We start from the raw sequence: 24,707 nt of genomic DNA, 5'->3' as shown, positions 1-24,707 counted from the left end.
ATTCTGCAAAATAACGAATAGGGGTAAACAGGCATAGAAATCAGGCGCGATGGTACCATTCAACTCGTCTTGTTCCACTGAATGTAACCATGCCTTTAATTTGCTTTAATTTTGGCCCTAATGAAGAACCCTAATTTTGAGCTAAGAAAACCCTAAAATGGTATATGCTATAAACAGCCATTAAAATCCAATTGAAGCTCCAGAAACGACCAGAGCTTCAAACCAAACACAATTATGCATCTACATCTTGTTAAATATGCGTGTGTTATGAGATATAAGTTGGTTTTAGTTTGAAAAAACCGTGGCCTATATAGCTCGATTCAATGAGGTTTAAGACTTGGAAATGATTGGAATTGTTTCAGTGAAGCTCAGAGATGATGTTTGAATGTTTATTTTGTATTGAAATTGAGTGAAACATAAAATTCGAATTTCAAGTTTCTTTGAAAATTACAAGTTGTTACAAGAGTGCTATGTGCTTATGAATGCTACTGAATTCGTCCTCTCCTTGTTACTAAAGTATGCTAGCCTATTTATAAGCATTGAAGTGCTTAGAATTGAAGCTAAGAGGCATCTAGTTGCCTTTGTGGAATTCTTGATTTTCTTATATTAAAAAGCTTTGAATTATTGACCAAGTCTTCTTCTCTTCAATGCACTTGCCTTGCTCTTCAATTCTCTGCAGAAAAATGAAGATTCCTTGGGTGAGTCATGCTTAGATTGTAAGCTAACCATTATCCATTCATTTTTCCTTTTAATTTAATCTTAAAATAAGATAAAATCAAGTAAAAAATGAATAAAAATGGTATGGGCCTTGTCTTGGTCGTGGGAGGCCCATAATAACATGGCATACATGTTTGAACCATGAAAACTTGGCCCCATTTGGAAAAAATGCATTTTTGAGCAATGTTGGTTTTATGCATTTTCCAAAATTTAGCCAACTTCAACAAGGTGTAAATCCCTCAATTTTTTTCATATGAAGGAGATCTTGCACTTTTTGGAAACATCAAAGAGTCCTCTAATCAATGCCTTTGGTCTCATGTCAAACTGATTTTTGATGCTCCTTGTGTGCCCTTTTGAAAAAAGTGTCTTTTTGTTGACTTTGATAATGACCTGTAATGTCTTTGATCATATTTTTCAAATGGTGAATGCAATGACCATGGGATCAATTGCATTTGAAAGATAATTGAATTTCCTTCAAAATGAGCTTTGGTTTGAATTTTTTGGATGAAGGATGAGAGAGTTATGACCAGTCAAAGTTGAGTTGACTTTTCAGGTAAAAACCCTAATTTTGAATCTTAGGGTTTTGTTGATTTTTGATCTTTCCTTGATGAATTATGATCATCCAATGATTAAATGATGAATCCTTTGACAAAATATGGATTTTGACAAAAAATTTCATTTTTGACTGTCTGTTGACTTTTTTGGTCAAACGGGTCGTCTGTTGACTGTTTGAGCTGCTGACGGTGCGTCTGAGTGAATTGAAGTTTGAAAATTTGTATGATGGTACTTTGAGATGTATGGATGTGCATGAAATCCATTTGAGGTCTCAAAAACTTGTTTCTCCTGTAAAAACAAGAAAACCCTAGTTAGGGACTGTTTATGTAGGAGACAGTTAAACGTACCTGATTTTTGTGCAGTGTTGAGTCTCTGCTAATCGCGTGATATTCAGAAGACTTCTAGAACAAAAAATCTTGGAATTTTGAATTGTGAAAGATTGATTTGATTGATGGTACAAAACACTGAGAATTGTACTGCCAGCAGTTTGGCTGTCAACTGACTGTCCAGGTATTGATGTAGCAGTTAGAGTGAAAAATCAACAGTCAAAGTTAATTTTCTTTTTTTGTTGTTTTTGCTTTTGTTTTATGTGAAAAATGAAAGTTTATTTACATGACTTGTTAAAAAACACAGACATAATAAATAACTAATATTTACTGTACGCGGGCAAAATTACCGATAATAACCCTGAAAATCATTTAATGCACAGAAAAATGCATATTTGACTGGCATAAAACACATAAAATATTATCTGAGTAATTAAGCAATATTATGACAAATAGTACAATATTTAATACTGACAGTACAAATATTACATACTATATTGAACAGTACGACGAATAAACGGTACATTTAAGAAATACGGCAAATCTTAAAAATGACGATTGATAACCCATGCTACAAATAGCAATATGTAGATGATTGGGAGCATAAGCATCCCAGGTCCACAGTGTTCCGGGCTATGTAGACAGAAGAAAGACATGATCACCGTAGCAATGGTGATTACCATAAGAAAACACGTTTCCGACCGCTTCGCCATTTTGTCGGGGAAGAAGAAAGGATGGATTATGAAGTGGAAATTTGAGAGATGAATTAGAATTTGATGTGAGATTTTATGGAAGAAAATGGGAGGTATTTATAGAATGGAAAGGAGGATAGAGACGTTGGGGAATGATGTGATTCCGTACAAAAGGAAAATTTGAGTGGAAGTAAGATTTGAAAGAAAGTGTATGAAAGTGTTGGGAAAAAGAGAGATGTGGAGAATAAAGTTAGGATTTGATTTTTGAAAAAGAGATTTGAAAAGATTTTTGAAAATAATGGAATATAGTACAAAAATTAGTGGGAAACAAAAGATAATAATAATCTACTTGTTACCAGTACAGTCTGAGTTTCCTGATTCTGCGCCTGCAAAAAGATTTAACTCTGTACCAATTGTGTCAGTACTATTTATCTGTAAATAAATAAATAGCATGTGTGAAGTAATAAACAACATTTGGCGTTTGCGTAAGAATAAATTCAACTGCAAGCCAAATTACTGTATAAGAAAAATTCTAAAAACTAAGTATTTCATATATCAGGATCTTTGTTGAAATAAAAATCCATGATTATATGAGACTTTTAATTTTCAGATTGGAGTTTTCTCGAAAAATAATGCGGGCAAATTTTGGGGTATAACAAACACCTTACAAGAACCATATTACGAAAGGATGGTAGGTAGCATATCTTTAGGATTTTTCGACTTGGTGGTCGTAGGAGAAAGGTTTGAAAACGGCCTAAAGAATGGAAAGATTCAAGGGGCATCGTCCAGCTCCTACAATTCAAAGAAAAAAACTCCAAATTTCTCAAAAAAGAAAGAAGGAGAGGCCAACGGAGTAATACATCCAAAAGTTAGGCCACCTATGACGATACCCCAAGAACAAAACAATTTCCAAAGGACTCCAAGAAAGTTTGACCCTTTTCACACTTCACGAAGTGAGATACTATGATACTTGTTAAATGAATCGCTCGTTGAGCTTAAACCACTGTCTCCCCTATTGGAAAATTTCCACCTCAATATAATGCAAACGAAAGATGAGAATATCATGCCAATTCACCAGGGCATACGCTGGATAAATGTTGGACTTTCAAACATAAAGTTCAAGATTAATTCGAATCACGAGCTATCGCTTTTGACAAACCTAATGTCAAAACAAACCCTATGCCTCCCCATGATGGAGCAGTCAATACAATAGAGATTATCACAGCGCAAGAGTTGGTTCTACAAAGGAGAACTCCCATAGATGCACTTAAGATGCATCTACTTAAGTTGGGGTTCCTCTTAGAACATAACGAAGCTTTTAAGGACACTTTACAACGACTTATGGATCAAGGGTTAATCTAGATTAAAGAATACTCCGAGGAAGAATACATAGCCATGGTAGAAAGGAAATAGCCTTTAGTGATACTGCACCAGGAATCAAGGAAACCATTAATTATTCCTTGTCCAAAACAACCATTAATAATTCCTCGACCAAACTTCCCAGCGCCCCAAACAGATACGGTCAGGGCGCCATATCCTTATAACTCTACAGCTTAAGCCGACAATAAAAAACAAAGTAATTGGCCTGTTACTGAAGGGGAATCCTCCGTAACCAATATAATAGGGCCTGGAGGTATGACACACAGTGGTCGTGTATTCAAAGCAACACCTGAACAACGTGAGCATGGTAAAGACTTGGCATATTCCAAAAATAAAGTTGTGATAGAATCAGACCACGAGGCAACTTTGATGGATAAGAATGCTATTGGTAAAGATGCCGAAGAATGTCTGGCTCTAATTAAGAGAAGTGACTATAGGGTAATAGACCAACTACACCAAACACCATCCAAAATATCTCTTATATCGCTACTCCTGCATTCAAAAAAGCATAGGGTTTCTTTAATGAAAATTCCAAGTGCTGCTCATGTGTCAAAGGACATCACTGTGAACCAATTCGATGGGATGGTAGCCAACCTTATCGCTGGGGCATGTCTAGGCTATAGTGATCATGAACTCCCACCACAAGGGAGGTCACATAACAAAGCTTTACACATTTCTGTGCAATGTGGAAAGGCTCTCTTATCTAGAGTCCTCATAGACATAGGTTCTTCATTAAACGTAATGCCAAAAGCCACACTTATGAAGATTGATATGGAAGGTCTTGTTGTAAGACCCAACAATTTAGTGGTCAAAGCTTTTGATGGGTCACAAAGTCCTATTTTTTGAAAAGTGGATCTTCCCGTTGTCATTGGGCCACACACTTTCTGCATTATTTTCCAAGTCATGGAAATAGAACCAACATACACTTGCTTACTTAGGCGAACTTGGATTCATGCGGCAGGGGCATTTACATCAACCCTCCACGAGAAAATGAAATTTGTAGACGGAAACTCTATAGTTACCATCAGAGGAGAAGAAGATATATTTGTTAGTAACTTAGATTCGTACAGATATATCGATACTGAAGAAGGCATAATGGAAACTACATTCCAAGCCTTTGAAATTGCTACTGCTATTACATTACTCGTGGAAAAGGTGAAGAAATCGATAACATACTCGAGAGACTTGCAAGATGTAGATCCATAAAACTGGGGCAAGGTAATTGAGGTCTTTTAGAAGAAGGATCATTTGGGCCTGGGATATCAACCGTCAATGACCAATAGGCTGTAAAGGAGGGACAACAGATTCCACCACTAGGATAGACCTTTATGGCAGGCGGGTATGAGCATAATGAACAAGTGGCCATGATATCCAACCAAGATACCAACCAAGGCACGTCCAACTTCATTCGTGAATACGCTCCCAGAGAACAGCTTCAGAATTGGACGATCTTGGAGATACCGGAGATACTTTTCATTTCAAAGTAATTTTTTTTCTTTTATTTCAAATAAACTCTCATTATATGTCCGAAGCATAGATTTTGCTAGTAAGGGCCCCATTATGTTTTCAAACTCGGTTTATTAATTAATAAAGACTTTTTTGCATTTGGTACAAAATTCTGTGTCTCTCTTTCTTCTATTTACTTTTTCAAATGACAAATATTTCCTTCATAAGAACGTTCATATATGCATACTAAATAAAATAAACTATGCAGATCAATACCTAAGTCCACCAATAACGATACTGTTAAAACTCGATATAAACTTGGGGCTCGTATTAACCAAGCTGAAGAGGAAGATGATAAACACCCTGAAGATTTAATAAGGTTAATAGAATGAGAATCTAAAAGCATGCTTCCCCCTCAGGAGGCAATTGATATCATAAATTTGGGGACGGACAAAGAACCAAGGGAGATCAAGATTGGGGTAACTTTAAATGAAGATATAAAAGCGGAGTTAATCAAACTTCTTTACGAGTATGCATAAGTGTTTGCTTGGTCTTATCGTGACATGCCAAGGTAAGATACATATATTGTCGTACATAAAATACCTCTCAAAGAAGGAAATACACCTTTTAGACAAAAACATAGGAGGGTTCGTCCCGATATGGATAGCAAAATCCGAGAAAAAGTGCTCAAATAATTTGACGCAGGTTTCCTCGCCTTGGTTGACTATCCGCCATGGATTGCCAACATAGAGCCAATGCCTTAGAAAGATGGAAAAGTACGCATGTGCGTAGACTATTGGGACCTAAACAAAGTAAGTCCCAAAGACGACTTCCCATTTCCATACATTGATGTGTTAGTGGATAATACAACGCAAGCTTCAGTATTTTCTTTCATGGATGGATTCTCTGGGTATAATCAAATTAAAATGAAGCCCGAGGATATGGAGAAAACAAATTTCATGACATCCTAGGGCACTTTTTGTTATAAGGTAATGCCTTTTGGGTAGACAAACGCATGAGCAACATATCAACGAGCAATGGTTACACTATTTCAGGACACAATTCACAAAGAATTTGAAGTGTACGTAGACGATATGATCGCTAAGTCCTATACAAAGGAGGAACATGTTATTCACTTGCAAAAATTATTCAAACTTTTAAAAAAGCTCAAGCTAAGGTTAAATCGAAACAAATGTACATTCGGCATGAGGTCGGGAAAGCCATATAAGATATGCCCGCTCCAAGGACAGAAAAAGAGGTTTGTGGTTTCTTTGGTCGATTGAACTATATCTCAAGGTTCATATCACACTTAACTGCCACATTTGAACCCATATTCAAATTACTCAAGAAATATTAGCTTATCAAGTGGAATGAAGATTTCCAAACGGCTTTCGAAACTATAAAGCATTATTTACAAGAACCAGCTATTCTTGTACCTCCTGTCCCAGGAAGATAGTTGATCATTTACCTCACAATCCTTGAGTGATCTATGGGATGTGTATTGGGTCAACAAGACGAGACCGGTCGAAAGGAGCATGCAATCTATTATATAAGCAAGAAATTCACTGATTGTGAGTCTTGATATTCACCATTAGAGAAGACATGTTGTGCCCTAGAATGGGCCACAAAACGTCTAAGACAATATATGTTAACTCATACTACATGGTTAATATCAAGGATGGATCCTTTGAAATACATATTTTAAAAGTAAGCCCTCTTAGGCAGAATTGCCAGGTGGCAGATGCTATTGTTTGAATACGATATCCAATATGTCACACAAAAGGCGATCAAAGGGAGTGTGTTAGTAGAACATCTGGCTCACCAACCCCTTGAGGAGTATCAGTCAATGAAATTCGACTTTCCCGATGAAGATGTCATTGTTGTAAGGGATTATGAAATACCGCGTCCCAACGAAGGACCTAACCCTGGAGCAATATGGACACTCATGTTCGATGGTGTATCTAATGCACTGGGGCATGGAATAGGGATAGTTCTAACATCTCCTAATAATTATCACATACCTTTCATAGAAAGATTATGATTCGATTGCACTAATAACATTGCTAAGTACGAGGCATGTGTCTTGGGTCTAGAAGTCGCGATTGATATAAGGATCAAAATTCTTGAAGTTCAGGGAGACTCGGCACTAGTAATCCATCAAGTCAGTAAATAATGGGATACACGAGATTCTAAATTAATCCCATATCGGGATCGCATATTGGAATTAGTCACTGAGTTCGAAAAGATCACTATTAATCACATCCCTAGATAAGAGAATCAAATGGCGGATGCATTAGCAACACTTTCGTCCATGTTTAAAGTAACCTGGCCTAATCATGAACTGCGGATGACAGTTAGGCACTTTGAAGAGCCTTCCTATTGTCTTGCCATCGAAAAAGGGCCTCACAACTGTAGCGGTGAACTTGGTGAGACTAAAGTCACGGGATAGACTTAGCTCAATTTTAAACAGAGTCGCCACCGCACTTTATTTTTTTCCAAAAGGAATGGGTGAAAGAGCGAATAAAACCCACAAAATTTTTTAAAATAAAAACTAATAAACTTATCAGAATTCTGGCTACGGAGGGTTTGTTATACAAGGGGAAGGTTTTAAGCACCCCTCATATCCATGGTACTTCATGGGAACCTCTTTGTTTTATGTTATTGTTTTTTTGTTTATACATAATGTCACTTCCGCGAAAATTAACAGAGTCGCCACTAACATATCTATCCTGAAAAGGAAGGGAATGCCAGCAAACCACAAAACAAAACAACGGTCTCACGACCAGATAAAAAGGGTAAGTGAGTCGGTTACGCGAGGGGAAGGTGTTAGCACCCCACGCGCCCATCATACTCGATTGTATCCACGCTTGTGTCTAAATCTATGGGCGTGTAACAAATCTACGCCGAATCTGAACTAAAATGCATGCAAAATGTAGGGAATATAAAGAGTTATACTCACACGGGCCCTACCCCGCTGCCTACGTATCCTTTTTGAGGAATCAAAGGTACCGTAGCTCGGCTAACTAGTTTCTGTTTATTTTGTGTTTTTTAGGTGAACAAGTTACATTCGCACTCTACTGATCGACCTTTGGAGTCTTACGCTTGGGAATGGAGCGGAAATAAAAATCTCTTAAGAAAAGAAAATCAAAGAGTGTGGTTTGTGTTTTAAAGAATTCATGAGGAAAACCTAAGCTAAGGGGGAAAGCTTGCTACCTATGTTATCATACAAAGGGTACAAGACTAAACTAAGCTAGCAACATATGGGGAAAAAGCGAATGCAAACAAGAATATCACACAAACGAGCTCCGCTCATAAAGCAAATACCTACTGACGCAGGCCGAGTAGTAGAAAAGCGGTCCCGCCATAGCCAAGGGGAGAGGATCACCTGAGTCAACCAAGCATTAGACCTCGCGCAAAAGGAGATCGGGCCATAGACAAGAGGAGAAAGTCCCTCTTAGCAACCCAGCCATCACATATCTAAAAGGAAAATGGTGTGTGCGTACACTGAGCATCAACGTCGCTCAACGTGAGCTAAGAAACATAGGGGTTCGATTGCATGAACCCGCTTCACTTTACCTATTGGGCCTTCGACTCGACGATCTTGGGGACTTGTCCGTAGCTATGAACTTGTAACAAGTGAGCATAGAGACGACCTAGGGACTGAAATTTGCGGGGGTTGATTGCTAACCCTTTTCGGTTGCCTTCTCGAGGACTTACAATAGCCATGGTTAGGACTTCTTGCTCAGTGTACGCCTCAGAGGATTTCCAAATGCAATGTATGCCTAAGTCATACTTCTCATGTTAAAGGATGAGGAAAGCGAAAAAATGCGAAAAGAGGTAAAATGAAACGAGATCAATACCAAACGGATTATGATCCGTAAACTGCAGCAAAATAAGAAAGAAAACCAGAGATCCCGCAAGCGAGCTAGAAAAGGCAATAGCAAATAGTCAACACACTGATTAACCGCATAAACAAACAAGGGTCAACGTCGTGAAAATAAATCACGCGTCGATACGTGTGTCGAGCACAATCACAATACACTTGCAAGAGGAACAAGCAATCCAAACAAACAGATATAAAGTGGAAAGTACGTGTCTCTAAGATGAGAACACGACATGAGCGAGTGAGATTGTGTCTCGCAAATAAAGCGAAACACAAATGAGGTAAGCATCGCTCGGTAACTTTCCAAATGCCATGCACACTAGCACACAAGTTAGAGATAAGAAACACCGCAATCAAAATTGCGTTATTACATTATAAGCTAAGAGAAAATGAACAATTAACGCAAACGCAAAATGGACAAAAAAAGTCAAGGGGAAAATAAAAATGAATGACCTACAATCAATCAACACCAATCATCTCACGAGATAGCATGTTTCCCAAGCTTTCCAATGATATAAAGAACATGCAAATCAGAGTTACGAGTAAAAAGATATGAATTTTCTAAGTTGGAAAGAAATATGCCCACACTCAGTGGGAACCGGTTACAGCAGGGTTGTTACCCGGTTACAGTAGTCTAGAAATAGCAATTTTGGGCAAAGAAGCCACCTGTAACCGGTTACACCAGGGCTGTTACCCGGTTACAGTGGGGTCAAAAGCAAATATAACACCTGTAACCGATTACAGCAGGGCTGTTACCCGGTTACAGCGTGGTCAGAAGCAAAAATAACACCTGTAACTGGTTACAGCAGGGCTCTTACCCGGTTACAGCCTGGTCATAAGCAAAAAATAGTGAAATCAATATTCTCAAGCATTCCAATTATACATCTATCAAGTAATCTTGCCTAGCACGAATTTGCATCAATTAACATAGCATTATAGGCATCAAATAGTCACAATAAAGCACCAAATTACATGGATTTCGTGTCATCAACAACAATCATCAAGCGACGTATTCGTGCAAGCATTATCACAAACATTTAGCGCACACAACAATGAACAACACATAAATCAAGCAATTGAATCTACGTTATCACCAACGAATCATAGATCTAACACTTCGAACCAACATTTAATCATCATCACCACGAATGAACAACAATATCAATTAAATCTAACAACCTACATCATGTTACTATCAACAATTAAACATCAAATTTAAGATTCGACCACTTACCGAATGAAGATTCAATCGAAGTACGAACACGAACACTAATACGAATGCGAACACGAAAGAATGTCGAAGTTGAAAATCCGTAGGGAGAGAGGAGAGTGGAGCGTGAGAGTATGGAGAAGGAGGGAGAATCTGAATCGAGATCTTGATCTTCAATCCATGTTGCTCCTGATCTTGATGAAGATTCATGGAAGTTTTATGATATTTGTGGTTTTGATTTGAGAAAATTGAGAGAATGTGTTTTCTGATCTATTGGTAGAATTGAAGTTATGAGAGAAAAAAAGGGGAAAATAGTTTATATAGTGTATGTGGTGAAATGGCCGAAATACCCTCAAATATCTCTTTTCTTGCTCGTTTTCGAGGAAATGTGACTCGGTGTGAAATTCGGAAATGGGACCAATGTTGACTCGAAGATGACTAAATTTGTGACTCGTGACCGCAAGAATCATCTCAATCCGATAAGCGATGAAGAAATTACGCGCGTTTGAATGATAAGAAACACCGATTCATCTGGCGCGACTGTGCCGAATTTTGTGAGTACCACTCAAAGAACTCGATAAAACTCCATCTTCGGCTCGAAATCTGACTGAGAGCGTGTGATGAAGAATCGAAGCTAACAAAATTTCCAAAAGAATACCGTCGGAATGGACCTGATACGACAAAAATCGAAGAAGTTATGAATTTTCAAACTTGTCTCGATATACCCAAAAACATACTTCATAATGCTGGTAATTTTCAGTGGATAATTGGTTGACGGCCCGAACATATTGAATCTCGAGAATAATGGAATGGACCTGCAGTTAAAATCTCGAGCAAATGTGACAAACAAATCATGAGATATGAATTTTTAATGCTCGAAAGCCTGCGGTTCAGCATCATTTTTCATTGTAAAAGCTCAGGTAATTTGCAAATTTGACAACCTTCTTCAAAGAATATATTGTCGAACTCAACGCGCGAAACAAAGTAAACCTCGAAACAGAAATTTTGGCATAGGTCTCGCTTCAAAACAGTAATCCACACAAGAGATATGAATTTTTGAATATTCGATGAACCGTAGAGCGGCAAACCCGAACTTTCAGAAACAATTAATTTTCTCCACTTTCCTTGATGAAATAGCTTTCGACTGGAACACGAAAAATGTAAAGAAATTCGAAATAGCTTCGACTACGCAGGAATCAGACTCATAGCACCTTCCAGAGGAGACTTGCAAATTTTATATTTCTGTTGTATAATCCGGACTTCACACCACATTTTCTTGAAACCCTGAGACCTCTTTATTATTTTTCTTCAATTTCCGAATGACGAAATAAACGCCCTGTATAACTTATGGCACATATAAAGAGGACAAATTTAGGGGTGCAACACATACCTTTTTTGAAAATTCTATGTGAGAAACTTGTTTGAAATAGAGGGTGGGGATGAGAAGAGAAGTTTTTGATAGTGAGCTCGATAAGACATCGCGTCTTAGGCCTACATACCCCTTAAGTACAATTGGAAAGTCATAGCTTCTGTAGTTCCTCTTAAAAGGAAAAAAAAAGGGCCAAAGTGGTAAAATCTTTTTGGTTATGAGATTTAAAATACTCACAAGTTTTTAAAAGAGGGTTAAACTTTGAAATACTTAACAAGTTAAAAGAGATTAGGCTTTAAAATACCTAAGGAGTTTTAAAGGGTTAAGCTTTAAAATACATTACAATTTCAATATCAAGGGACCAAGCTTTAAAATACAAGGTCAATGGGTTATGAGAAGTTTCACCGGGAATATTTCTTCTCTTAACACAAAGGTTTTAAAACAAAAAGACCTAATTTTAACAATACAAAGGTCAATGGACTAAGCATAATTTCACCGGGAATAATTCTATTCTTTAGTACCAATGTTTGAAAACAAAAGGGTTTGGTTATGCTTTAACAATACTAAACCATAAAACAAGTGAAAAGCTTTAAAATACTTAACACAAAAATAAAAGAGATTGGAAAATAGTTTGAGTACCTGAAAATTCTAGTAACACACGCTCGATGTCAAACTGGATATTATGACATCCAAAATTTCGCAACACATACAGTAATACTAAAACAACATAAAAACAATAAAGAACACACATAATTGTTTACCCAGTTCGGTTCAAACAACCTACTCTGGGGCCTACCAAGCCAGGGATGAAGTCCACTATCAGTATTATCAATTCAAAGCTAAACTCCCCCGTTTACAACTTCTCACTTAATCACTACCTAATGACCCTTCTACCTAGGTTCTAACTAGATATGGAATATCTCCATTCCACTCCCCCTCAATCACAGCAGTGATTACACATAAACACATAAACAATTACCGATAGAAGACAGTCTTCAAAAACACACCTTGATCTGCTTAAAAGCTTCAATCAAGAGACACACACTCGTGCTTAAAAAATTAGAGTGACATTACACAATCACAAACTATTCCAATGTAATCATCAAAGACAATTGCTTGGATCACACGAGACAGTTACAGAACAATAGTTCTTCACAATACAAAATCTTATGCATGCGTTCCAAACTAGGATTGCAGTCCTTTTTATACGCAGTCTTGGGCCTTGGGCTTTTTAAGAAACACAGTAGGGTTAACCAAGTTAACCTAATTCACACGCCAACTGTGTGTTACAAAATGTGCTGTCAGCAGGATCTTCTGGACGAAATATGCAGCACTCAATAAAATGTTTCCTAAACTGATAATTGAGATAAATCTGGAAACACATTTAATAAACAATAATAGCTCCTGCTGTCACACACGGATGTCATGACATCGATCATGACATTCACTAAAAAAAATGTATTAGCTTCACACATATGCAAACTGCATAAAACAATATCATCTAGGTATGTTTTACCAATAATGCAGCCAACATGAAAACACCTTCAGTACCTTTGACAATTTAGTCAATATCATTCCCATCCTTTTGAACAAAACAACAAACTTAGGGAATTAACAATGAACACCTCAAGTATGTGTGTGATATAATGTGACACGAGAACAAACAAGTGAGTATGATAATTAATAAGTAACAAAGATGGGTGTATCTAAGCCCTTTGATTCAAACTCATGTATGAATGATGAATGATTAATATGATGAATAAACATAGGGTCAGATAAACAACATATGCGAGAAATGAACAAGACAATGGTTAATAACAATTAAGTACAAAACAAGGATTAAATCAACAAGTATGTACAAGATAACAAACTAAATTAATCATGAATAAACAAAGATCGACATGTTTTTGGATTTAGGGTTTTAAACCTAAGATTTTTGAATTAGGGTTTTCAAATTAGGGTTTAAACCTAAACACCTAAACTTAGTTGATTTTAATTGTTAAATACCAATTTCTTTAAGAGAAACTGTCTAAGGGTACGTGAAGAAGTCAAGGACATTCTATTCTAACCCTAAACATATATGTACAAAAATACACAAAGTTCATTTGAAGAAATAATAAAAAACAAAACAATTTTTAGTTGATTTTCTTAACATAAAAGACATGTTTTTGATTAATTTTTAAACGATGAAATAATAAATATTTTTGGATTTTTTAACATGGTATTAAAATACACAAGATAAATAATCAGACAAAAAAATTACAAGTTAAAAAGATCAATTTTTCAATTTTTTATGATTTTTCAAAGTTGTAAATAAAATTAAATAAACAAACGATAAAAAAGTAGGAAATGAGGAGACTAAGGCTTGAACCCACGCCACTGAACTTACCACACAAAACATACACCACTGAGCCAGCGCGCGTGTAGTGACATAAGGGTGAGCCCAACTCAATACAACACTTAACAAGTGGCGAAAACATAAAAATAAAATAACGAAAAAGGTCTGGGGCGAGGGGGATTCGAACCCTCGACCTAAGGGTCATGAAGCGTTTTAAGAGGAAAGTGTGTAACTAGTTGTGCTGAAACAATGTAGTCATACAAAACACGCTTCCATTTCCTTTAATTTTAAGATTTCATTTTAAAATGAAGATTTTGCGCTAAGGCCTTCATCTTCTTCCTCAGAACGAAAACAACAACAACCACCATGGTTGAATTCGTGTTTCTTCAATTCTCCATCAAATTTCAAAATGTAAAACATCAAAGTGCTCAGAATTTTTCCACGAATCCAACCATGGAATTAATAAGAATTAATTCTAAACCTAACTCATGAATTTATGGAAATTAGTGATGAACTCTAAAAAACAACTTTCAAATTAAATTTTTTGATTAAGCAATTAGGCCCCAAAAGCTTAAGGCTTCTAATTCCTACATGATTGCAAGTAGAATGATAACAAGTTTCAATCAGAAAGATGCCTAAAACGATATCCCAAAGTTTGAGTTTGATACCTCTAAAAATGGGGCCAAGCAGAGAGACTGAGGGGACTTGGGAATGACTTAAGGGCTCAGTTAGCTTCAATGATCCACCAGGGAGCTATTGCAATGCTCAGAATTGTCCATAAATGCCTGCAACTTAAAATTCGATTTCACCTACAAAGAAAAAAATAGTTATGGCTGCATCTCTTGATTCCAGTTGTTACAGAAGTGAAACAGGTGTTTGGATAGCTTCTAAATGATGTTTAGAAGGTATACAACACAAAAGGCCTGAAAACGCACGAGTAAATTTCAAAATCCCAACTTTGGTTCAAAGAGACATTTTTGTGAAATTTTGAATGGTGATTTTCTGTTTGGGGAGTTTGGCAAGTGTTTAAAGGTTATGGATAGCTTCTATATGTTTAATAAAAATTATTGGAAAGACTATTTTGATTTGAAAGTGTTTGGTTTTGGTTTTGACAAGTTATGAGCTTACATGAAGCTTTAATGGAGGAAAAAATGTGATTTTTTGTTAGGGGACCTTTGAGATGTTAAGAAAGGTATAGAAACTTTCTAAATGATGTTTAGAAGTTGTCTAAACCATTGGTTGACACCAAGAACTTGTGGGACTCAAATTTACTCGAAAAGTGCAAAGATAAGAAAAGTGAGAATTTCAAGTGATAGGTGACTTGGAGAATTCTGGTGTAATTGATCAAGGAAGTGATGCCCTCTATTTATAGGCAAGATTTAGGGTTTGTGGAGGGAAAAATCTAAGAAGTTTGAAGCTCACATGTGACCCTTGTACTTGATTGCTTCTTTGTGAAGAAATGAGAAAGTTATGGTTTCAACGGATGGTACAAACTTTAAGCATGCTTGCAAGGACTTTGATATGACCTTGGAGGCTTGCTTGTGATATTCAATTTGATTTTGGTGCAAAGGAGACATGGGAGAGGCTCAAGGAGAGTGGACTTTGTGCATAAAGCCTCTTTATCAAAATGGAAGTGTGATCTTTATGCCATTAATGGAATGATCACTTGGATAATGGCTTAAAAACTTGGATTATAGCTCAAAAGCAAGTGTAATCTTCTGATTATGGTGCTTTGAACAAGTTATATGGGCTGCAAGAAAGTAATCTTTGCATTTGAAATGTTTGTGTTTCATAACTTCTTCATCTTCATTCTTGATTTCAAGTGTTCATGGTGCCTTCTTCACAAAATCATAACTCTTGGATGGAGCCATGGATTTTCATTCTAGTGGTCTCTTTGGAAAGTTCTTGCTACATACTTCAATTCACTTGTTTAAAGTTTCCTCAAACTCTTTTTGGATCATGGAGAAAAAATGCCATAAAGTTAAGAAAAAACTAGGTGAAAACACTTTGAAATTTTCTATGTTTTTTTGAACATAAACCTTCTTAATCCAAAATCTCTCAAAATAATCACTTTTAGCCAAAAGTTGCATTGTGATAAGTTGTTTGTTTTTTCAAGATCTACAACTTTCATGTTTGGATATTTTTCGTTTGTAGGCAAAATTTGAAGTTCCAAAATTAGGTCAAAATTCACTTAAAACCCTAATTTTGACTTTTGTTGACATTTTGATTCTTGATGAATTCTTTGAATTTTCTTTGTTCAAATTTCTTCATTATCCATATGATGATGATTTGGATCCTTGAAAGCCCATAGTTGACCATTTTTCTCAAAAGTCACATGTTGACTTGTACAGTTGACTTTTCCAAATGAACTACAGATTTGTGACTTCCACATGAATCAAGCTCTCCTTTTCAAATGAATGATTTGGACTATAATGTTGATTTTGATGCCTTTGAATCATAGTTTGAGTCTTGGAACCGTGTCCTGATTAAAAGTCAACCCTCTAATGGAATTAGGTCAAAAACCCTATTTGAAGCCTCTGGTGAACTTGGAGGTGATTGATCTTGCTTTAAAACACCTTTGGGTATTGATATTGATTAGAGAATATGTTGAATCATAAAAGGATGTTGAATTCCTTTGTGGGCCTCCAAACCCTAATTTGCTCATTCTCTTCCTGATCAGTCTCCTGTCTTGAGACACGAGCAACAAACAACAATTTTTGTATTTTTGTTAGCAAATGAGAAATGCACGATGATTATGATGATAATGATGATCCTAATGTTTAATATATGGCGGGATCTCGTCAAAAGTTAGGGTACAACAACAACAAGTTGTGGTTCTATGATATCAAAAGGTACCTTGAAAGACAAGAATATACAGAGAATGCTTCGGTGGTCGATAAAAAAGACATTGAGAAGGTTAGCAGCTAAATTCTTTCTAAGCTGAAATATAATATACAAACGAAGCTATGAATCAGTGTTACTTAGGAGTGTAGATGAAAATGAAGCTAAGAATATCATCAAAAAAGTCCATGATGGGACATTTGGAACTCATGTGAATGGCCACTTCATGGCAAGGAAAATATTACGAGTAGGTTATTACTGGATGACATTGGAAGCTTAATTCTTTCAATATGCAAGGACATGTCATAAATTCCAAATCTACGCAGATAAAAAACATATGCCACCAAATCCTCTAAACGTCTTAAGCTCGTCTTGGCCATTCGCAATGTGGGGCATTGATATTATAGGAATGATCGAACCAAAAACCTCTAATGGACATCGATTCCTATTGGTCACCGTAGATTACTTCACCGAATGGGTTGAAGTTGCCTCCTACGCAAATGTGACAAGACAAGTAGTCAATCAATTTATCAAATATAACATTATCTGTCGGTATGGGGTTCGTAACAAAATTATCACCGACAACGGGTCCAATCTAAACAATAACATGATGAAGGAGCTATGCGAAGATTTCAAAATCGAACATCATAATTATTCGCCATATCAACCCAAAATGAATGGGGCTGTCGAAGCTGCAAAAAAAAACAAAAAGATAGTATTGAAAATGGTGAAGACATATATATATTGGCACGAAATGCTTCCATTCACTCTACATGGTTATAGAGCTTCAGTGTGAACTTCCACAAGAGCTTTCAGTGAAACATGTCAACTTAGGAATTGTTTTGACACAAACCATCTGAGAATACTCCACAGATGCCTCCTCTTCCAGGCCAGGATTAGGTTCCAAACAAGTGTTCTCACACCATATTTATTTGGCACCAAGAACATCTGCTATGCAACATGAATTTGTGTACTTGCTGACATGACTTCCTTCACGAACAGAGCCTGGTTCTGAGAAAAACACATATCCCAAGCCTCAGCAGCGACAAAACCTTACATCTTCCTAGATAGGTAAAGTATTAGGAAGAACTATTCAAAGATCAAGATGACTTGCTCTAACATTCTTTCAGCAGCCTCATTAGAAGGTACCTTCATGAGTGGAATTGAGAGATGATCATCAAGTATCTTTGGTGCCTTCACTAAGTTAGTTGAAATTGTCTCGAACAACCGTCATCATCTCCGATATGGAACACGAAACACCCAGGCTTACATTAGATACCATGCAGCGGAACGACACTTCTTGTTATATTCTCATCAGTCTTCATGCCTTGAAAAGACATGATACTCCAGGAACACCAGGTTAGGTTTGAAAATAAATCAAACACTAACAAAGTAGGGCTACAACCTACAGTACATAACATAGTCCATCCCCTCTTCAAGGGACCATGTATACAATACCTTGACCAAAACCAGAAAGTACCTTCCCAATATCTCATCCATAGATAGAACGGGATGCCTGCTTTGATACCATTTGAAATTCAGGTAAGTCAGAATTCAGATGCCACATAGGATGCTAAGACATCTGATCCAAAATTCAGGAAACAAGGTATAGAAGTAGAAATCAGAAAAACAATAAACAACGCAAGAAATGTTAACCTAGTTCAGTTAAATCACACCTACTCTAGAGGCATACCAAGCCAGGAAGAAGATTCACTATCAGTAGTACTATTTTATGTAAACAACCTCCGGTTTACAGGTAAACAACCTCCGGTCTACCTAGTCCCTACCCAATGACATCTTTATCTTAGAATCCCCTATCTAAGACATGATAACCTCTGCTCACTCCTAACTATCGCAATGGTGTTGTACGGTTTCATATCCTAGGCTTTGTATCAATGACTTAATATCATTCTCTCATTCTATTGTTTTCATTCTTTAGATTCTTATCTTGAAGTTGCTTCAAAGCTTCCTTCAAGAATAATACTCCTCTTTCCTACAGGCTACAAGGATCACATTGGTAACCTTCCCACAGGCTGGGAGGTTTACCTGACCTAGCCCTAATGATTACATTGTTTCTATTCTTAGTTGGCCTAAATTTCTAGGTTACAGTGCTTCTATTTATAACCTTTTCCCAACTAGATTTGGGCTTCGAATTGAAGCATAATTGCTCTTATAAACTAGTAACAACTACTGCTAAAAAATAGGTCTTTAATCAAATCTTCCTAAATTACATCCAATTATAGAAAGTCTTTTATTCTTCAATATTCTTCTTGATTCTTTCGACCCTTAAATTTATGGCTTTTATAGATTGCACAATATTCTAGGAATATTCTGCATTATTTAAAATAGACTGAATCTTCCAACTCAGCAGGCATGATGTCTTGCGCTTCTACAAGTGACATGTTGTTCTAGATGTTGAAGGCCTTCAACGCAACATGTTATTACATCTTGTTGGACATGTTTTGTACTTGTTAAATAGAAAATATGTCCTATCTTTTCTTTAAGTATTATTTGTTTTACAAAAATCTGCCAATCATAAAATACAAAATTATCAATCTTGAGCCCTATGATTGTGTTGAGAATCATTTCAATCTTTTATTGATCCTTTGCCTGGGTTTCCTAACTTGAAACCCTATTTTGAACACTTGGTGAACAAGTGACTCCTCTGGGTATCTTCTTTGAGTTGATGGAGTAGTTGAGATGTGACATCTCAGAGGGGTTAAAATTAGGGTATGAAAAATGCCCCAATTTAAGTTTCTTTTACCTGGAGAGATAAAGATCGACATCTTGGTCTCTCCTGAGAAGTGCAAAACATGATGAACAACTCTTCTCTAGAAACTTCAGTGACGTTCGCAGGCTTACCGAAAATGTAATGAGCTAAAATCTTTTGGGGATATCTGAAGGCTGGATTGTGAATATTTTCGGATGAAACTCATGCTCTTCAGGATTATCATTTCCAGTAACTCTTCCCCAAAAATTCTATAGCTCACGGTAGGCAAATAGTTCCTCTTGAACTACAGTAAATGCATCCATTCCGTTAGGAAGTCCCAACATAGCAGCAAAATCTCGGATACAATACTGATATTCTATTCCAAACAGCCTAAAAATAATTATTCCTCTTCTCATTCTTTGTCCACAATTTGGCAGATAAGTTAGTGAACTTAAGAATTCTAGAGTGAGCTTTCGGCAATTGAGAGCCAGCCCAACCGATTTGGTTCCGCAAGTACATGACACTTTCTTCAATTCCTAACTTCTTCATAGTTGGGCAATGAGGATAGAGAGACAAATCCATTCTTCTGTGAGCCAGCTTAGCATATCTTCCTACTTTCCCTCTTCCTCTGAACACCACTTCCATCGTGATCAGTTAGTAACTAGGTTAGCCTAAGAGTTAAGTTGAAGAATATGAAAATTAAGTCAGAATTAGGGTAGTGTGGAAAAAGAAGAAAGTTAAAAAGAAATGAAAATTAAAAAGATATAACAAAATAATAATAATAATTATAATGATAAAAAGATGAAATTTTTTTATAACAATAAATAAAATAGTGATTATAATTATAATAATTATTATAATTAAAGAATGACTAAAAACATAAAAATTAAAATAGAATAAAATAAAATAAAATAAAAATGGAATTTAAATTAAATGGTTAAAGAAAAATAAGAAAATTAAATAGTAATAAAATGTGGTTGTCTCCCACAAAGCGCTTTGCTTAATGTCGTAAGCTCGACGATTTAAATGAAAATCATTTTTTAGATAGAGCGGCTAGCTCGTCAAGTTTGAAAATTTGAATATTTTCATCGTTCTCGAGACGATGGTAATGTTTAAGACGTTGCCCATTTACGACAAAAAGTTCTACCATTTTTCCTCTAATTTCTATCGCTTCGCTCGAAAAGATGTTAGTAATTTCGAAGGGACCAGACCATCTAGAACGTAGTTTTCCAGTAAATAATTTCATCCTAGAATTAAATAATAGAACTTTATCGCCTATGTTAAAACTTTTCCTAGATATACGCTTGTCGTGCCATTTTTTAGTTCTTTCTTTATAAATTCTAGCATTTTCGTAAGCGACTTGTCCAAGTTCTTCTAATTCGTTTATGTCAAGAATGCGTTTTTCACCAGCGGTAGTGTAATTTAAAGGGTTAATGAACTTTTTCATCCCTTTAAATATTTCAAATTTTGCTTTTAGTCCCTCCAAAATTTTCCTTCAAGAAATCGTCCCTTCAAAATTTTTCTTCTGAACTATTGGTCCCTAACGTCAAATTTCGTAGCTAATCAGTGGCTAAAGTCGTAGCTAATCTCAAGCAAATTTGACGTTAGGGACCAATAGTTTAGACGAAAAATTTTGAAGGGACGATTTCTTAAAGGAAAATTTTGGAGGGACTAAAAACGAAATCTGCAATATTTAGAGGGACCAAAAAGTTCATTAACCCTAATTTAAATTTAATGTCTTAATGGCCCAATAAGCCTTATGTTCTAATTCTCCCGGGAGGTGACAAGATTTTCCATAAACGAGTTTGAATGGGGTGGTTCCTATTGGATTTTTGAAGGTTGTTTTATAAGCCCATAAGGCTTCATTTAACTTGGAGGACCTGTCTTTTCTAGATATAGCAACAGTCTTTTCCAATATTTGTTTTATTTCTCGGTTGGATACCTCAATTTGCCTGCTTGTTTGTGGATGGTAGGGTGTCGCTATTCGGTGATTAACTCCATATTTTCGAAGAGGTTTTTCGAGGATTTTTGAAATGAAATGAGAGCCTCCATCATTAATCACTAGTCTTGGTACGCCAAACCTAGGAAAGATGACATTTTAAATAGCTTGGTTACCACTCTTGTGTCGTTTGTAGGGGAAGCGATAGCTTCTATCCATTTTGAAACATAATCGACAGCTACGAGGATGTATTTAATGCCAAACAATGATGGAAAGGGACCCATAAAGTCTATTCCCCAGACGTCAAATATTTCTACTTCTAATATGCCTTTTTGGGGCATTTCGTCTCGTCTCGAGTTATTTCCAGTCCGTTGACATCTATCACAGTTCGTAATGGCAAAGTGAACGTCTTTCCACAGGTTAGGCCAATGGAGTCCAGATTGGAGGATCTTTGCACAAGTTTTAGACGTGCTTGCATGACCTTCATAAGGGGCTGAATGGCAGTGTGTTATTATACTTCCTAGTTCTTCCTCGGGTATGCAACGTCTAAAGATTCCATTGGGACCTACTTGAAAAGAAGAGGATCATCCAAATAGTATTGTTTTAGGTCGTAGAAGAATTTCTTCTTCTGTTGGTAACTTAAATCAGGAGGCAGTACACTAGCGGCTAAATAGTTTACGAAATCCGCATACCAGGGTGTAACGGTCATGGCAAGAGTGGTTGCTACAGGTTCGTCGGAAGAGTTTCTTTCTATTTGAGCGATAAGCTTATCGTTAGGAAAATCGTCGTTAATAGGTACGATTTCAGGTTCTAGGTTTTCTAAACGAGAAAAGTGGTCTGCTACGATGTTTTATGTTCCCTTTTTGTCTTTAATTTCTAAATCGAATTCTTGCAATAGCAAGATCCATCTTAAGAGTCTCGGTTTAGCGTCCTTTTTAGTCAATAAGTACCTAATAGCAGCGTGGTCGGTGTATATGATTATTTTGGCACCTACTAGATAGGAGCGGAATTTATCTAAGGCAAACACTACAGCTAAAAGCTCTTTTTCGGTGGTAGCGTAATTTATTTGAGCTTCATCCATAGTTCTACTTACATAGTAAATGATGTGAAGTTTCTTATCCTTTCGTTGACCTAGGACAGCGCCTACAGCGTAATCGCTTGCGTCACACATTATTTCGAATGGTTCACTCCAATCGGGGGGTTGCATAATGGGTGCGGAGATTAATGCTTCCTTAAGGGTTTTAAAGGCTTCTAATCACTTATCATCAAAGATAAAATCGGCGTCTTTCATTAATAATTTGGTTAGAGGTTTAGTTATCTTTGAGAAATCCTTGATAAAACATCGGTAAAAACCAGCGTCTCCTAAGAAACTTCGTATCTCTCTTACGGTCTTTGAAGGTTGAATATTTTCAATAACTTCTATTTTAGCTCTATCCACTTCAATTCCTCTGTTTGACACGATATGTCCCAGCACAATCCCTTCTTGCACCATAAAGTGACATTTTTCCCAATTTAAAACTAAGTTAACTTTCACGCAACGTTCTAGAACTTTTTCTAAATTCCCATGACATCCCTCGAAAATTTGTCCACATACGGAGAGGTCATCCATAAAGACTTCCATGATATTATCAAGAAAATTAGCGAATATAGCCATCATACATCTTTGAAATGTCGCAGGTGCGTTACATAATCCGAATGTCATTTGTCGGTAGGTAAAGGTTCCAAATGGGCAGGTGAATGTTTTTTTCTCTTGGTCATCAGGGTGGATTGGGATTTGGAAGAAACTAGAGTAGCCATCTAAGTAACAGAAGTGAGAATGTCTAGCCAAGCGTTCTAACATTTGATTTATAAATGGCAGGGGAAAATGGTCTTTACGTGTGGCTTTATTTAACTTTCTATAATCTACACACATTCGCCAACCATATTCAACTGTTTTGGTTATAGTTTCACCTTTCTCATTTTTTATCATCGTGACCCCTACTTTTTTAGGTACTACATGAACTAGGCTAACCCATTTACTATCGGATATGGGGTATATTATTCCAGCTTCTAAAAGTTTTAAATCTTTTTTCCTAACCACCTCGCCCATAATCGGGTTGAGTCTCCTCTGGTGTTCTCTAGAGGTTTTCGAGTCTTCCTCAAGCATGATTCGTTGCATACAAACAGAAGGGATAATTCCTTTGAGATCACATATCTTATAGCCTAAAGCTGTTGGATACTTCCTTAGGACTTCTATCAATTTTTCGGTTTCGATCGGTCCTAAGTCAACATTGATTATTACAGGTCGTTCGAGTTCGGTGTCTAGGAATTCATATCTTAGATTTTTAGGAAGCATCTTGAGTTCGTTAGTCAGTTTATTAGGAGAAGGTGTAGGATCACGTGTTAATGATAAACATTCGTTTAAACTTAAGTTTTGGTTTTCTTCTTGCGTGTTATCGTTGGGTATTTCGGTTATAGGGATTTCTAGGATTTCAGGGTTTTTGAGCGGTTCAGTTTTTGCTTCTTTGACGCATTCGTCAGTGATATCCATGAAACAGCAGGTGTCATCAATTGCGGGTGCTTTTAAGAAGTGAGATAGAATAAATTCAATCTTTTCTTCTCCTACTTCAAACGTTAGTTTTCCTCGTTTAACATCTATGATCGCACCAGCGGTTGCTAAGAATGGTCTTCCTAGTATGATTGGAATGTTAGAATCTTCTTGAATATCCATGATGATAAAATCAGTTGGGATGTAGAATTGACCTACTCGCACAGGGATATTTTCCAACATTCCTACGGGATATTTAACTGAACGGTCATCTAGTTAAAGACACATCCTTGTTTGTTTAAGCTCACCTAAGTTAGGTTTCTTACAGGTTCAAGGAGGCATCAAACAAACACTAGCTCCTAAATCGCATACGGCTTTATCTATAATAGTTTTTCCTATTACACAAGGTATGGAGAAACTGCCAGGATCTTTTAGTTTGGGAGGCATGTTATTTTGAATGATGGCGCTACATTTTGCGGTAAGCGTTACGGTTTCGTTATCTGCGAGTTTCTTTTTGTTTGAAAGAATTTCTTATAGAAATTAAGCATATGAAAGCATTTGAGTTATAGCTTCTGCGAAAGGTATGGTTGTGTTTAAGTGTTTCAGAAGTTCTATAAACTTTTTAAATTGCGCTTCAGTTTTAGATTTAGCTAATCTCTGAGGGTAAGGAATATGTGGCTTATATGGTGGTGGTGGTATATAAGGTTTCACTTTTTCAGATTCCACTTCGGTGTTGTTTTCATTTATCTTAACGGGTTGATCATCAGTTGGTGT

The sequence above is a fragment of the Vicia villosa genome, unplaced genomic scaffold, assembly GCF_029867415.1.
Source record: "Vicia villosa cultivar HV-30 ecotype Madison, WI unplaced genomic scaffold, Vvil1.0 ctg.000856F_1_1, whole genome shotgun sequence".
NCBI lineage: Eukaryota > Viridiplantae > Streptophyta > Magnoliopsida > Fabales > Fabaceae > Vicia > Vicia villosa.
The sequence above is the reverse complement of the archived record's forward strand: the minus strand, read 5'-3'. Positions refer to the sequence as shown.